Source organism: Mixophyes fleayi, chromosome 3, assembly GCF_038048845.1.
Source record: "Mixophyes fleayi isolate aMixFle1 chromosome 3, aMixFle1.hap1, whole genome shotgun sequence".
NCBI classification, from domain to species: Eukaryota; Metazoa; Chordata; class Amphibia; order Anura; family Limnodynastidae; genus Mixophyes; species Mixophyes fleayi.
The window spans coordinates 90,598,744-90,617,375 of NC_134404.1; positions in this window are offsets into that span (position 1 = coordinate 90,598,744).

Here is an 18,632-nt window from a genome sequence, read left to right on the forward strand (position 1 = left end):
TTTGCTTGCTTACTCCCACTTGCAGCATAATGTAAGTTGCCAGTGTCATGAATCAGGGTTTTAGCCCCGTTTATGCCATTCGGTGGCATCATATCATAATGTATCCTCCTGTCAGAATACAGCATTCCAAATCCTGAAAAAAGGCATGACATCTGTCTGCTGCAATGAAGGCTGCCATATTGGGGGAGACATTTTGCTACAACCCGCCTATTCTGAGCACCTAACTTCGTCCACCAATTAACTTCCTCTGCTGATTATTTAAGGTTGCCTACTACTTTTCTCTTCTGGCTGCAATGTCAGCTTCCCTGGATTTCCAGTATTACATTTGGACATTGGTCATGTGCCATTTGTGATCTGATTTTATTTATGCGTTTACTGAGTTTCTCTCCGTGTTTTCGCTTACTTATATAAGTACTTTGCTTTCTGGTCAGAAGCATTTATTACTTTGTTGATTAAATATTTAATATCTGTATGCAGGTATAAGTCTGTATTGTGTTTGACAGTTCACATCCACATATATTCCCATTTCTATATACTTTTTTTCTTTCTAGCTCCTTTAGAGGTTTGCTTTGTTTATTCAATTAATAGGATTGGAGGTTTCCTTTATCTTTCTCCTGATTGGCAGCTCATACTCTCTTTGTTTTAAGGGAGCACAAAGAAGGACTCTTTCTTGTACCTTATGTTATCAACCTCTAACCTTTATTTGCTGCATACCTTATATCTATTTAAGCATGATACATGCACTTAGAACAACCAGAACAGCTAAACTAAACAATATATTTTCGAATGAAGTAGAGGGTAATGTCTTCCATATAGGTGAGGGGAATTTCTGTTCCAACTAACTTCGATATCAGAAGTTACTCACATTAGAAGCTAAACAGTGGTGGGAAGTCACCACTCTAACAAAATACATTGAACATAAGCTTATACTGAGAGGTTTAAGGCTTTATAAAAAAAAACTAATTTCAGAGGACAAGAATTTCATTGTGAAATAGAATGAGATTTTAGATATTTATTCTACTGGACTTACCAAATTGTTTATTTTAGATAGAAAAGCATCTTTGTCTAAAATAGAGAAGGAAATACTTTCTGTTCAAGAGAGACTCAAACCCTTGGAACATTTAGATGATTATCAGAATTTAGCAACTCTTACATTGAATAAAATCAAACACATTGAGGATAAGATTATACAAGTGAAAAGCAAGAAATTCAAAAGGGATAAAACGAATTTCAAGCTTGGACATAGAGATCAAAATTATTACGAATAAAGTGGGTAGATCTGTGGACAGTACACACTGCGTGCATCAACATTCTACTCATCTGCCCAGATGACCGCTGATTAAGCAGTTAACTAATCATAGAAATAGCTCTAGAACTTATAAACTACTCAACCCTATGAATGTTGGTTTTCATAATAAGAAATTGACTACCACTTACACAAAGGCAACATATAAGAAAAAAGGATGGGAAAAGAAAAATAAATTGTGACTACTTAGCAAGGGAAAGTTTTGGAAAGGGGACTAACACCATAGACAAAAGTTTGGAACAAACTAGGAATCATCTTCTTGAGAATATTACTATCACTATACATGAGATCTCTTTTGATGAGACCACTAGAGAAAATCTGGAAGTTTTTTTTAGAAGTAAGCCATCAGAAAACCTTGCTCCCCAGAGCCAAGTATAGGATTCAAGAGCACCACACCAACCTTGAAGAGAAAAATAAACGCACTCGAGGAAAACGGGGTGGATGTAGAATTAGGGGCAAGGACCAAAATAAAAAAATAGATACAGAAGGTATATTTAACTTAAGTGACACTAAACTTAGTATTCCACAAACTCAATTACTTAAGAAAGGCTAAAAGTTTTTCCCAAGTTCAAGAATGAATAAGTTTGACACATATATTGATATTCACAAGTCTGTGGGCAAATTTACTTTTAAGAAATACTTTCAGCAAAGTGGTATAAGAAGAACGTCCACTAAAAGACTGATTAATACAGTTGATACATCCTATCAACATACTGATTTAAATAATAGATCTTCATTTCTAAGGTCCTATCATTTAAAAGGTCCATTCATTGAAACTTTTCAGAAATGTATGGAAGAGGACCTACAGAAACTCCAACTAGGTAATGGATTAAATCTTACTAAATCTGAAAATGTGGCCCTTAACGAGTTGAAAAAGGACAGATCTACTACGATTAAACCAGCAGATAAAGGGGGAGGAATTACAATCATATTATGAAGGTGAAATATTCAACCAAATATAAGACAGGACTACTTTTTGATGATCCCACCATTCCCTTCAATAAAGATCTTGAAAATTCCTCTTAAGTGGATTACAGGAGGGAGTCTTAAATAAACAAGAATTTGATTTCCTTTATAGAAAACATCCTAGAATACCTGTAATCTACTGTCTCCCGAAAATACACAAAAATGTGGAAAAACCGCCGGGGAGACCCATTGTCTCAGGTATTAATTCCCTTTCATCGAATCTGTCAGAATACACTGACCATTCTTACAACCATTGGCTAAACAAAAAAGTTATTTGAGGGACACTACAGATGTCCTCAACACTCTGAAGGATATCATCTGGAATAGTGACTTCAATCTCATGACATGTGATGTTACGTCACTGTACACTGTCAATGAGAATGAAGCTGGGTGTACACATACTAAGAGCATACTCACGTCTCAGTCTGCCTACACAGCACCCAGACCGACTTCATTATTGAAGCGATCGGGTTCGTGTTGGAACACAATTATTTTTGGTTTGGTGGAAATTTTTATCTACAGATTCGTTGGATAACGATGGGCAGCAAGTTCGCGCCGAGCTACGCAAGTCTCTTCATGGCAGAGTGGAAAGAGTCTTGTATATGGAATAACAACCCCTTCACCAAGAACATTGTCCTGTGGTGGAGGTACATACATGACGTTTTAGTTATTTGGAAGGGATCTCTGTGCGAATTTCCTGCCTTTATTGATTACATTAATACTAATGAACTAAACCTACGGTTTACAACCCATATTAGTCATGAAAGAGTTGAGTTTCTAGATCTTGACATCTTTATTGAAAGTGATTCCATTAAGACAAAAACCCTTTCCAAAAAAGTGGATTGTAATATGTTTATTCCGGCCTCAAGTAACCACCACAGAAATTGGCTGACCAACAGTCTAAGAGGTCAATTCAGAAGAATCAGGTGGAATTGCACTGATCTAGAAACAGTCAGAGACCAGGCTACAGCACTCAAAAATAGGTTCTTGGAAAGGGACTATGATGATGACTCTTTAGACAAAGCCTATCAGGAGATTAGTGAACTCGAGAGGAAGGTTACACTAATCTCGAGGTGAAAAATGACTACTAAGAACTCCACTTACCCTTTGTTCATCACACAGTTTAACAGTGACGCTAGGAAATTTGAAAAAATCTAAAAAAACATTGGCCTATCCTCTTGAAGGATGAGAAACTTTCCTCTGCCTTACCTTAAAGACTACCTATTGTTTATAAAAAAAAGACCAGCCACCTCAGAAATAAACTGGTCTCCAGTTTTCTTCCATTTTATTACTAAAAGAGTGCCAGAGACATGGTTAAGAGAGAGAAAAGGCGGATTCTACCATTGCAATCATTGTATAGCATGTAGAACGACCGGGCAGAAAAACACTGCACCCACAGATAGTTTTGGATCTTACACCATGGGCAAGATACATAAGGTAAAAGATAAGATCAGTTGTGACTCTACTGGGGTGATCTATTTAATGGAATGCCCATGCGGCCTACAGTATGTAGGATGTACTATCAGGCCTCTTCACACTAGGATTGCAGAACATGTACGTAACATCAAGAAAGGACTGGAAGTACAGTGTTTCACTACATTTTTCTTAGTTCCACAATCATGACCTCACTTTCTTAAGATTCATGGGAATCAAAAAAGTCATAAAGAACCGGAGAGGGGGGGATTTTATAGGAAGAATATCAAGAGAGGAAGCCTGGTGGATTTACAATCTGGGCACCCTCCCCTGCAAGGGTCTTTATGTGAACTTTGATATGGGTACTTTCTTATTTAGTGATGACTGATTCTTTTTCTGGCTAATTTTAGCTACATTTATTTAGTTTACATTTTTCTTTCCTTGGGATAGTAAGTGTTGCTAACATGAGCGAATATAACGCTATTGTTGTGACAGTCAATATCATTCTTTCTGGAGGACAACATTATTCTTTGTAATATCTGTTTATATTCTGTTACTTTGCACTTGTATTTGCTCCATATTATGCAGTCTAGCATAATTATAATGTAAAAGAATTTATCCAATATGGAATGGTTACTCCTTATCTATAGAAGGATTTTGAATGTTTTAGACTTTATGGCAGCATACTTTATTACAACCAGCTGTACATACACTGGTTCAGCTGTTTGATTTTGTCTGCCAATCAAGAACTGTCAATGATGGGAGGAGGCTATAAATATCCTCACCTATAATGAATGTTACAATCCCTGATGAAGCTCTACTGTTTGACGGGTGAAACGCGTACGGTTGAGCCATATTGACCGATCGTAGTTACTGACTCTACTTTCTATTGTATCCGCACTGATACGATCACTTTATTCCAAGCCAGCACCTTTAACTCGATCAATACGGACCACATGACGTGACTATCACTTGATCTTCGGGAGTCCCGGCATCTTACACGCTGCCATTTAGAGTGTGGCTGGATATTTGTCTTGGACACCAATTTCACTGAATAATGAGACTTTTATGCATACACCCTGAGGCTCGAGAGGTGGAACGGGTCTATTGGAATCTGCTGGAGACAACACAAGGACAGCCTTTTGTTTAAGAGGTAAATACCAGCTTTTGTCCCTTTACCGAAGAGCAGTGGGTTTCTCCGCTGAGCACACATATTGACTTAATTATACATACTTTTCTCCTCTGGCTGCAATATCAGCTTCCCTGATTTCCAGTATTACATTTGGACATTGGTCAAGTGCCATTTGTGATCTGATTTTATTTATGCATTTACTGAGTTTTTCCTCTGTTTTCGCTTACTTATATAAGTACTTTGCTTTCTGGCCAGAAGCATTTTTTACTTTGTTGATTAAATCTGTATGCAGGTATAAGTATTTATTTTATTGCGTTTGGCAGTTCAAATCCACATATTTTCCCATTTCTATATACTTTTTTATTTCTAGCGCCTGGGAGGTTTGCTTTGTTTATTCAATTAATAGGATTGGAGGATTCCTTTATCTTTCTTCTGATTGGCAGCTCATACTCTCTTTCTTTTAATGGAGCACAAAAGGACCCCATTTCTTGCACCTCCTACTTTCAACTAATTGCCAGTGCAACACTTTATTAGTTCCTGGTTCCAGCTTACCTCTGTTGTTGTTTATCTGCTGCTGTACAGTTCCAGCCATTAACTCTTGGCGTAGATTCAGCTTCCTACTGTTACTTCCGTGTTACCATCTGCTGCTGTACAGTTCCAGATATTAAATCTTTGCATGGATTCATCTTCCTTCTGTTACTTCACTGTTACCGTCTGCTGCTGTACAGACTCCAGCCATTTACTCTTAGTGTAGATTCAGCTTTCTTCAGTATACCCATTCCAGCTAATTACCTCCCGTGAGAATCCAGCTTTCTCCTACCTATTCCTCTGACTCACCCACTGACATTCGGGACAGGAGGTTACTGTTTTGAGCCTTCCAGTTTCTGAAGCCATCTCTGTGTCTCTGAGTACGGGTTTCCAGTTCTAAGCTTGACCAGGTTGTGGCTTCCGGGATGATGTGATCCCTTTGGAGTTGCTCATCCTGAGTCCCTACTTTCTGATGCAGGTCCTGAGTCCTCATCTGCCCGGGTCAAGTTCCAGGTTTACTCAGTGCAGGAGGTAGCCACCCATGGTAATCCTCTACCTGTGTTCTGAGCCTTTCCAGTTTCGCCTTGGTACGATATTCTTCTGAGTTTCTGGACTCTGGGGGGTACTGAGGCTCTGGCCATGGGTTCCGTATCTGTGTTCCTGTGTCCAGGTTCCAGTTCACCAGGTCCAGATTCCAGTTGGTTATTCCACTACGTAGTCCAGTCCAGTATCCTTCCTCCTGTCATCTGGTAGTGACGAACAGCGTACACATTCTCTCCATGAGCAAGCTCTTTAAATGGCCTCCTAGTTTCCACTTAAACTCTGCTACAGCTAGTCCCAAAGGGTCTTGAGATGGATCACAGGAACCCTGTTACCATGACAGGCTGTATGTTGCCCATATGAAAAAAGGTCCCGATCAGCAAAATCAACAGAGACCCCTGATGTCTATAACACTCCTCACCTGGCTCCCGTCGACCTGGTCTTTTATTATGCAGGCAGAATTTTGAACCCCGATCAACCTCTCCCAGCAGAACTAAGCAAGCAGAGCAAGGTGCATGCCAGCCATCTGTGGACCCAAAAAGTATGTGAACACTGGAGACTTGGTAGGTAATCTTTTGTGTTTGGGTTCAATTTAAAATATTCCACAGACAGCTGAATTTTCACTTTTGGGTGGTCAGCCTTTATTGTGTGTGGCTAGATTAAAACCCAGCTAACTCATACCTTACCATTTGTATGTCCCATATTATACCATAAAACGTAGAGGAGTCAAGGCAACAAGACAAATTAGCTGTCTCCTGCACCCTTAGATCAATCACTAATAAACATGAAAATATTAAAGTTGGGTGAGAAAAGTAACAATGTATTTAAGCTTAATTAAATATTCCTTATTTTACCATCCACAGTTTACAAACATTGTGTGTGTGTGTGTGTGTGTGTGTGTGTGTATTAATTATTCAAATTGATAATGGTCTGTTCTCATACCTGTAGTACGAAATCATCTGCCAACAACCTGCAGCCAAGCTTTATTTTAATAATGTCATAAAGATAATACAAAGGAGTAATGGGTTGCACTTCATAGAGTTCCAATACTCCCACACACTGTTCTTCACTATTACAAGGAGATATTCAGCATGGTATCACTGATCACTGACACCATTGGAGAAAGCATGGCTGCTCATGAGTCACAGCTTCATCTCGTTCTATGAGACCTTGCTTGTATACACACCCAAACAAGAAATGCCTCAAAGCATTGACTCCCTGTCACTGTTAAACCAGTGATATTTGTTTTAATAGATTAATATTAATAATTTATATATCTCTGAGATAGTAAAGGTGATTTACGAAAGTGCAAAGGCACAGTGCAAACACTGTTTTGTGATGTTACCTGCCTATTTTTGGGCACATTAACCCATTTTTATGAGGCAGTGCATGGACTTGCAGGCCAACCTGACAGCATCTGCATGGAGGCAAAATTTAGCATCTTGTGATGGACGGAGCTGTGTGCATCGGAGACAATTCTTGCCAAGTGCAGGCTAGGTGCATGAATGTGCACCCACAAAAATAATAATATTTTTATTTGTTGCTGGATAAGATTAATTAAATAAGAAAAGGGCACATTTCTAGGTGCATGTCGGCCAATGTAATAAAATCCTTCAAACATACACAAATGATAAGTAAGAAAGACAGCACTTACGTTTCCTCATTCTCATGGTTAATTTAAGGCTAAAACAAGCAGTATTTTAGGAGAACAATGGAAAAGTTCAAATTAATGAAGGGGTTGGTCCTAAATTGGAAGCAGAATGGTCATTGTAGTGATGTTTTTACTCTTTCTACCATGTTCATTTCCCATTGTGTCCACAAAATTAGGAACACACTGATTTTCCTAGCAGCTCCATAAACCATTATGTTGGCGTGCACCTAAGGATGTGCTTGGCAGACAAGTAGGCACATTTGTGCCAATAGGAAAGTCTGTGCTTTTTCACAAATTGCTCACAATCAGGTACATTTTTGCAGGCACAAAGGCATTTGCACTGTGGTACCTGCACTTTTGTAAATGACTCTTAATATATACCCAATAACATCATTTGCCTTCTCTTAGTTTATAACAAAATATTGAAACTAGAAAAGAATACATGTTTGCTAAGCTTTAAGGTTTTTTGTTTTTTTTTAACAGCAGATGGATATATTTTGCAATTTTTGCAAGAGATTTTGGGTTTGTTTTTCCAGGTTACAGCCTTACAATGAGGGCATATGCTGCTTGTGCTAATAATTTTAACGTGTTTGTTGTTATTTCATGGTGTAGTGGGTTTGTAATGAAAAACAGCTTCTTAATGATTTTCAATCTCTTCATTTTGTTTTTGAGTTAAATGTGCATGTAGATTTAGTTTTAGCATAATTTATGGGCGAGTAACTTTTATTATGTGGAGTGACATTTCTTTGCTCTGTATATTTCAGTGAACTTGTTTTCTTTTTACTAAATCTATTTTTCTCTCTTCAGTTTGACTGGTTTATAATGTTGCCTGTTTGCATTTTTATGCTTTTTTTTCTATTGTTTTAGACTAATTGTATTTTTTGATAGTAGGGTGTATGGGTTTAATATGTGATGGTATGTCTTTCAGTGATGCTTGCAGGAAAAGGTGTTGTGTCATGTGTGTTGAGATATTGCTTAAGTGGTTGTTGTGTAGTTAAAGGTTGTGGTAAAGAAGAAGAATGAACTTGGTGAGATCAGGTTTGTGTATGTTGTGGTGGATGTGTTCCAATAATCATTTGTGTTTGTATAAGTGTTATTGTAGAAGAAACATATTAGTAGATGATGAGGGGCTTAATTCATTAAGGAAAGTTAAGCAAAAGTAAGCAAGAAAGGCAAAACCATGTTGCATTGGAGGGGGAGGTAAATTTAAAATGTGATGGCAGATTTATAGTTGGGGTAGGGCATGCAGGGCCGCCGAGAGGGGGGGGGAGCGGGTACTAATTACCCGGGCCCGGGCATGTCAAGGGGCCCGGCCCGGGCCCTCGCGCCGACGATTTTTTTTTTAAAAAAAAAATAAATTCAAAACTAATTTTTTTTCTTTTCTTTTCTTTTCTTTTCTTTTTTTTCGGCGGCCGGGGCCTCGTCGTTGGCGGGGGGAGCAGGGTAGTTAAAAAAAACAACAAAACCATACTCACGTGATTGCGGCGCCGGCGTCCCTCCTCTATGCTATTCTGTGCTCCATTGCTCCAGACTGACTGAATGCCGGGTGTGACATCATCATGTTACGCCCAGCATTCAGTCAGTCTGGAGCAATGGAGCACAGAGCAGCAGAGAAGACAAGAAAAAAGAGAGAAGTAAAAGTAAGTGAAAGGAGGAATCGGGGGGGGGGGGTTAAAAAAACGGGGGGGGGGGGCAGCATGACACAGAGGGGTTAAAGAAAGGAGGGACAGTAGCAGCATGACTAAGAGGGTTAGAGAAAAAAGAGGGACAAGCAGCATGGCACAGGGGGTTAAAGAAAGGAGGGACAAGCAGCATGGCACAGGGGTTAAAGAAAGGAGGGACAAGCAGCATGGCACAGGGGATTAAAGAAAAGAGGGACAAGCAGCATGGCACATGGGGTTAAAGAAAGGAGGGACAAGCAGCCTGGCACAGGGAGTTAAAGAAAAGAGGGACAAGCAGCATGGTACAGGGGGTTAAAGAAAGGGGTAAAGGCAGCATGGTGGGTGCAGTGTGATCATAAGGGGGCATAGCGTGGTGATGATACAGGGGCACAGTAATGTGTGTGTGATGGCACAGAGCTTTTGGCAATGTAGTGTGTGTGAGGTAGATGGTGGCTAATTAATGGCTGCTTTTTTGTTTGCGGGGTAATGGGAATACTATTTTAATGTTGGGGCTGGAGGAGGGCCTAATTATTAATCATGGATGTTATTGATTTAACGGTGGGGCTGGCTGTTATTTTCTAAATGTAGCCATTTTTTTTCCAAATAGATCCTCCAACATTCCAGGACCTGGACAAGCCGCAACTAAAGAAACCAGCAGCCACATGTGGTAAAAGTGAGAAGAACAGGTAGGACAGAGCAGCATAGTGTGTGAAATGTTCTGATTCTAGTAGGGACAATGCCAATGTTTGGTGAGCCCAGTGGGCGCAGGCCAAGACTGAACTCTTCCTGTACACACTGCATTCTTCCTATACTACACAAGGGTGCTAGATGTCCTGAAAGTCAGGAGTGCTTGGACAAATGTCACGCTCCGGGGAATTCAGGACCTAGTGATTTTATTGTGCTAGCCACGCCCCAATGGCGCATTGCCACGCCCCCAATTGTGTGACCATACCTATTAAAAATTTTGCGCCGCCACAACATTTTTTTGCTTAATCAACTATAAGGGGGGGCCCCATGAATTTGTTGTACCGGGGCCCTGAATTCCTCTTGGCAGCCCTGAGGGCATGTCCTAGATCAACTTTAAATTTCAGTGTACAAATATGCTATCAAGTGTTTGTGTGCTACATGAAAAACAGCCAGTATTTTCCTTATGTGCAAAACAATAAACTCGTTTGCACCCCTTGCATTGCAACATGGTTTTGTCCACAAATTACATTTTTTGCTTAACTTTCCTTAATGAATCAGGCCCGAGGTTATGATGATCGGTCACAATAAGTCATGCCATAGTTGATGGGCTCACTATAAAGTAAATGTATACAGTTTTGTCAGAAGGTGGCTGAGCTGTTATAAACATTATTAACATATTAACGAACAATTACTTGTTTATCATGTAAACACTAATGAAAAGAAAAAAAAAATGCGTTATATTTTCGATGCACAATACATATTAATATTAAAACACATTTTATTTCTATTCTGGTAAGCGATTTATTGTTATCAAACATGATTATTTAAAAACAAGGGAAATCTTTATTAAACTAGAGCAAAGTTATAATAATAGAAGAAAATTGGGGAATTTAAAATTGGATACGGCACTACCCAGCTCATATTAATCTAATAAATATTACTTAAATGTATACATCTGTGTTTTGACTTTTTATATTTAAAGATTGTTATTAATAAGGTAAATACAACACTGTGTTCTAATTTTATGCAGATTTCTATTCAGGGCGGGGGGGTGGGTACTAATTACTAAATGCCCGGGCATGTCAGGGGGTCCGGGCATGTCAGGGGGACCCGGCCCGGGCCCTTGCGCCGACAATTTTTTTTTTCCAAACTACATTTTTTCTTTTTTTTTGCAGCGGGGGGGGGGGAGGGCTCGGTCGTTGGTGGGGGGAGCAGGGTGGTTAAAAAAAAACAAAACATGATCGCGGCGCCGGCGTCCCTCCTCTCTGCTGCTCTGTGCTCCATTCAGAATGTCTGAATGCCGGGTGTGACAGACGTCATCATGTCACTCCCAGCATTCAGTCAGTCTGGAGCAATGGAGCACAGAGCAGCAGAGAAGACCAAGAAAGAAGAGAGAAGAAAAGGTAAGTGAAGGGAGGAAAACAGGGGGGGGGGGGGCAGAGGGGTTAAAAAATGTGGGGGGCACAGAGGGGTTAAAAAACAAGGGGGGCACAGAGGGGATAAATAACGAGGGGGGCACAGAGGGGTTAAAAAACGAGGGGGGCAGCATGACACAGAGGGGTTAAAAAACGAGGGGGGCACAGAGGGGTAAAAAACGGGGGGGGGGGGCAGCATGACACAGAGGGGTTAAAAAACAGGGGGGGCAGCATGACACAAAAAACGAGGGGGGCATGGCACAGAGTGGTTAAAAAATGGGGGGGCAGCATGACACAGAGGGGTTAAAAAACGAGGGGGGCATGGCACAGAGTGGTTAAAAAACGGGGGGGGGGCAGCATGGCACAGAGGGGTTAATAAACAGGGGTCATGGCACAGAGGGGTTAAAAAATGAGGGGGGGCATGGCACAGAGGAGTTAAAAAACAAGGAGGGCAGCATGGCACAGTGGGGTTAAAAAAACAGGGGTCAGCATGGCACAGTGGAGTTAAAAAAAATGGGGGCAGCATGGCACAGTGGGGTTAAAAAGGGGGGGAGGCATGGCACAGTGGGGTTAAAAACGGGGGGGGGGGGGCGGCATGACACAGTGGGGTTAAAAAATGGGCGGGGCATGACACAGTGGGGTTAAAAAATGGGACAGCATGGCACAGTGGGGTTAAAAACAGGGGAGCAGCATGGCACAGTGGGGTTAAAAAACAGGGGTCAGCATGGCACAGTGGGGTTAAAAAAAGGGGTGCAGCATGGCACAGTGGGGTTAAAAAGGGGGGGAGGCATGGCACAGTGGGGTTAAAAAACAGGGCAACATGGCACTGTGGGGTTAAAAAACAGGGGGCAGCATGGCACAGTGGGGTTAAAAAACGGGGGGCAGCATGGCACAGTGTGATGAAGGGGAGCCAGGTGAAGGGGGCAAAAGCAGCATGGAGGGCGCAGTCTGATCATAAGGCATGGCGATGATGAAGGGGCACATTTTTGTAATATTGGAGCTGGAGGAAGGCCTAATTATTAATCGTGGGTGGTATTGATTTAACGCCAGGGTTGTTTGGAATTATCTAAATGTAGCCATTTTTTTCAAAATAGGGCCCCCAGCATTCCAGGATCCAAACAAGCCGCAACTAAAGAAACATGCAGCCACAGGTGGTGAAAGTGAGAAGAACAGGTAGGTGAGAGCAGGACAGTATGTAAAATGTTGTGATTCTAGTAGGGACAGGACAACGGCAATTTTTGGTGAGTGTTGTGCCCAAAGTAAGGTGCAGGCCAAGACTGAACTCTGTGTGTACACACTGCATTGTTTCTATACTACACTGTGGTGCTAGATGACCTGAAAGTCAGGAGTGCTTGGGCATATGTGATGCTCCGGTGAATTGAGAGCCTAGTGATTTTTATGTGTTTGCCACGCCCAATGGCGCATATGCCACGCCCCCAAATGCATGACCACACCGTGCATTTTTTTTTAGCATACTCGACTATAAGGGGGGCCCCATGAATTTGTTGTACCGGGGCCCTGAATTCCTCTTGGTAGCCCTGTTTCTATTAATAAGTGATGGTATCCAATAATATGACACCCTATGTTCAGTATATGTGCAAGGAGTAAATCTATTACATATTTTCTTTTCCGTCATGTAATGTAAAAATAGGTTCTATAATGTCATAATTATATATATATATATATATATATATATATATATATATATATATACACACACAGGCTTGCATTGATTAGTCTGGTAATACTAACAACACAGAATTCTATCTGTAGATTAGTATGTCATTTCTTCACATAGCAGCTTATAAGTGTTATTAATAATGTTACAAATCCTCCTCTCTGAGGCATATAATATTCTAACATCACCATAACTTTTATTTGATAATATATCACTCACACATTAATAACAGTGTCATTGTTGGTTAGACAGTTCATTAATGCAGGAAGTATGTGTCCTCTATTTTATTTATTGAAACTCAATCTATTTATTCACAATCACATTTAATGTATTCCTGGTTTTAATTTCACTTGTTCACTTTGATTAATTGTATCTCTGAAATAGCACCATATCTCTTTTAATTAAATCCTCACAGAATTAATATCCCTTCAATTCTGTCTTTTATTAGCATTCTATACACCTGATCAGTAGAAAATTGTTATAGTGTGATTTAGTGACAGACTGATGTAGATATAGTAATCACCAATGGTCCAAGTGGACCGGTATACAATGCTATGGCATACTGGCAATTCTCCCTACTGCTCACCACTTGGTAATCAATTGTCACAAACAGATTTGTCTCCAGTGCAGAAGCCATATTGGGTGAGCTATTTGCATCAGCCTCAGTGCATCAGGTTGCCACAATTGATATGTCAGGCATTAACAGACACACTGCTAGATAGAAGTTATCATCTGAAACTGATGATCTGGGGAAAGGTCTATTTAGGAACTTCTCAGCAAAGTAAAAAAAAACACAGTTCTCCTGTTTATTTCTTCCATATGCCATGCTCAGCATTCATCTCTTGACACAGGCAGATAAACGTTTTTAAAAAGAAAAAATCTATCATTGGTGCTAACACTAAATACAAACTGGTGGATAAGACATTTATACCTAAAGTGCAACAAAGTGCTGCTCCAAATGTTCCTTGAATATGTAAAATCTAAAAAAAAAAAAAAAAAAAAGAAAAAACTGTGTATACAGTGAAGTTCTGTATAAAAGTGAAAATTCGAATAAATCATATGATATCACACTCACGTGATGTGAATAGAATACAAGCATATCACAAATTTAATTTAATGAATTCTTATGGAACTTTCTGCAATTTTAATGATATCAGGAAATGCTATGTGATTAACACATTACGTCAAAGAAACAGTGTATAAAATAATATAATATTTCAAGTATTGTTGAAATAGGAAGAAAACTCCAACCTTACTTAATCAGTTATAAGTAGATATAGAATGGAAAATTTGATTAAAAATATAACACTTTTATTAAACATATGTCTAAAGGAAACAATAGGACTATAGGACTGAACAAGGTGGCAAATGTGCAATACAAAATCTCTAGATGATGTAAATTTATGGGTCATAGACGCCTTTAGTACAATGTCGACTTTTTCACTCGCTAAGTCCTATGTTCATAATTAGCCAACGTGTTTCAACTTTTTTGTTGTGTTTTTGTAAAAGTGGTGAGGACTACAGTTATGCCCAAAAGATTTCAGAATGACACAATAGTATTTTTCATAAAGTCTGCTGCACCAGTTTTTATGATGGCAATTTGCATATACTCCAGAATGTAATTATGAGTGATCAGATGAATTGCAATTATTTTCAAAGTCTCTCTTTGCCATGACAATGAACTTTATCCCAACAACAACATTTCCAGCGCATTTCAGCGCTGCTACAAAAGGACCAGCTGGCATCAGGTCAGTGATTCTCTCATTAACACAGGTCAGAGTGTTGACGAGGACAACTCTGTCATGTTGATTGAGTTAGAATAACAGACTGGAAGCTTTAAAAGGAAATCATTGTTCTTCCTCTGTTAACCATGGTTAGCTGCAAGGAAACACATGCAGTCATCATTGCTTTGCACAAAAAGGGCTTCACAGGCAAAGCTATTGATGCTAGTAAAATTGCACCTAAATCAACCATTTATCGGATCATCAAGAACTTCAAGGAGAGAGGTTCAGTAGTTGTGAAGAAGCCTTCAGGTTGCCCAAGAATGTCCAGCAAGCAGCAGGACCATCTCCTAAAGTTGATTCAGCTGCGGGATCAGTGTACCACCAGGCCAGAGCTTGCTCAGGAATGGCAGCAGACAGGTGTGAGTGCATGTGCATGCACAGTGAGGTGCAGACTTTTGGAAGATGGCCTGGTGTCGAGAAGGCCAGCAAAGAAGCCACTTCTCTCCAGGAAAAACATCCGGGATAGACTGATATTCTGCAAAAGGTACATGTATTGAACTGCTGAGGACTGGGGGAAAGTCATTTTCTCTAATGAATCCCCTTTCAGATTGTTTGGGGCATCTGGAAAAAGGCTTGTCCAGAGAAGGAAAGGTGAGCGCTACCATCAGTCCTGTGTCATGCCAACAGTAAAGCATCCTGAGACCATTCATGTGTGGGGTTGCTTTTCAGCCCATGGAGTGGGCTCACTCACAATTTTGCCTAAGAACACAGCCATGAATAAAGAATGGTACCAAAACATCCTCCAAGAGCAACTTCTCCCAACCATCCAAGAACAGTTTGGTTAAGAACAACGCCTTTTCCAGCATGATAGAGCACCTTGCCATAAGGGCAAAAGTGATAACTATGTGGCTCGGGGATCAAAACATCAAAATTTTGGGTCCATGGCCAGGAAACTCCCCAGACCTTAATCCAATTGAGAACTTGTGGTCAATCTCAAGAGGCGGTGGACAAATAAAACCCACAAATTCTGACAAACTCCAAGCATTGATTAGGTAAGAATGGGCGGCCATCAGTCAGTATGTGGCCCAGAAGTTGATTGACAGTATGCCAGGGCGAATTGCAGAGGTCTTCAAAAAGAAGGGTCAACCTTGCAAATACTGACTCTTTGCATAAACTTAATGTAATTGTCAATAAAAGCTTTTGACACTTTTGAAATGTTTGTAATTTTACTCCAGTATACCATAGCGACATCTGACAAAAAGGTCTAAAAACATTGAAGCAGCAAACTTTGTGAAAACCAATACTTGTGTCATTCTCAAAACTTTTGGCAGCAAATTTCATATTTAAATGAATTGGAACCAATCACAACATTCGAAATTGGTGGCAAAATCGCAGAATGAAAAATAAAGAAAAACAATAAAAATATATATACAGATCATACTATATTGATAAATTTACATTTTATACTTCACATTAATTAAACATATCAAAAACATATACAGTTTAATTAGACATAGGAATAAACAAATTTATATTATTAAGAACCAATAAATCAAAGCAAGCCTTGAGGAGCTTTATCCAACTAAAACTCCCATTATAATGATCGGGCAACCTGCTAATAAGAGGCCGACATTTTAATGAAGGGCAGCAAAGTATACAAAATGAACACGTGTCCATGACGAGAATCGGATGGAGGCAAATTCTGTAACCAAAAATAATGCAACATCCCAATCACTCATGGAACGTCCAATGTAAAGCGGAAAGTTCCTCCAGAGAAAGCGCACAATACAACTGTCACGAACGCCCAGCCTGTCCCAGATAAAGCGATCTGAACAGCTGCCATGACTGGCATCACCTTAGTCACTTAGCAATGAATACACCTTGTCTACCACCATGAAGGATTTATTATGGTGTCCTTACATTCACCAAAACCACTTAATTAATATCTCACACTTAAATCATATACGCATGTAGCGTAGCCTCTCTGGGCTTTGTAAGTTCACAAAGAATCACGGAGAATACTCTAGATTAAATTGATTTAATCTGAAAAATGATTCTAAGGCTTATTTACAAAAATGAATAACAAGCGAGGAAACATTTCAATTCAAAATCCAATTTAAGTCCCTTATGTACTAAGGTATCTCGATAGAATATCCACAGCATATTCACTCTTGCGAGTGCTATAATGGTGTTTATTTTCCTCCAATGTGTTTTAACTGCTTTTATAATGGTAAAAAATGATATAGAATTCATTTTGGGTGATTCTAAAATGCTCTGACACTGTGTGTATTCTTTCTCTTATAGAATTGGAACTTTTCTCAACATATTGCTCACTGCAAATACATAAATCCCTAAGTCCAAATATTACTATTCAGAATGTACCATCAACATGGTCCTGCACCCTAAACACAATAGTACTTAGGAGTAGAACAGAGCAAGAAAGTGTGTATTGCTATAGGGCACTCCGGGATAACAAATAATAAAATATTTCATTTTTATTGGTATACATTAAAAATATGATGGACAGTTTAAACCTCTACATTCATGGTGCTACAATCTTCTATGGCTATCATAGATCTACTTATTCTCAGATCACTTCCCAGCTTATAATAGGCAAGGACTTTTCACATTTACTGCGATCTAAGAGATACAACTAAGAGGACATTAGTCCATCTATCTCTAATTGTGACACCCTATACATGGGTTATTCATTCCACACTTTTGAGATTAGACTTGCTTATCCTAGTAAGATCTATACCTCCTATTCCTCACTGGAGAGCGGAATTAATCTATTTAGTGGTATTATATCATAGTTATATTTAGCTACCACTAAAATTTACTACCACCAGCGGAATATATATATAAATCCTATTACAGAAATATGTTTTGATAATCAGAGGTAGCAAAGCCATGCAACTTAATTTGCATTTTAAATTTACTTACAACATTTTTTAGTTCTTTTTGTTTTTAAATATTTTGCTCCAGAAATCTGTCATTCTCCATCATATTTTGAATGCATACCAATAAAAATTAAATATTTTATTATTTGTTATCACAGAGTGCCCCATAGCAATAAACACTTTTTGCTCTGTTCTACTGCTTCGCAAATACTTTGTAACAGATATACTGTATACAATTCTTAGTATGAAACGTTATGAAATCCTTAATAATGTATGACTTACCACTAGTATCTGAAAATTGCTATGTAACTATGTAGAATTGGAGTTGTAGTTCTCTTTATATAATTTTGTGGTCATAAACCCACATGGAAATAATGCTCAAACCAATAATGTCAAGTAATATTTATTCCATAATCCCAATGAACAAATTCCAATGAATAATTAAATGAACACATTTTAATTTTATTCTGAAATAAATAAATAAAAAATCCATGGCAAAGTATTTCTTGCCAGCATAGATCAAGTATATACAAATATTGTACTCACAAATGTAGTCTTCAAGCAAGTAGAATAAATTAATCTAGAAGGTGCACATAACTTCTTGAGGAGATCTTGTGATAACTTAACATAGTCTTTCTCATCCACTTCAATGCATTTCACAGAACTCATCTGCTTCTTCAAGAAAACTGTTAAGAGTAAGAATTGCAGATATACATTATAGTCAGGGCTTTCCTATCGGTGCTCTGGAGTAATGAACCGCATTTTGGCTCCCAGGTAATTTTACAACAATAATGTGGTTGTATAGAACAAATGTCATATAAATAAATTTTAAATAATATAAGTTTGATTCATTCTTTGAATCTCTGAGTACCCCGAATGAAAGAACGCTCCGATGTATCTAACACATAAGAAACATAAAATTCAATTAAAACAAACATATCCACCTCCACCATGCAAGTTAAGTCACACTTTATACTTTTCTTTATCATACTCATGTCCTCCACCTGTTTATCTTTGAACTAGGTTCACTG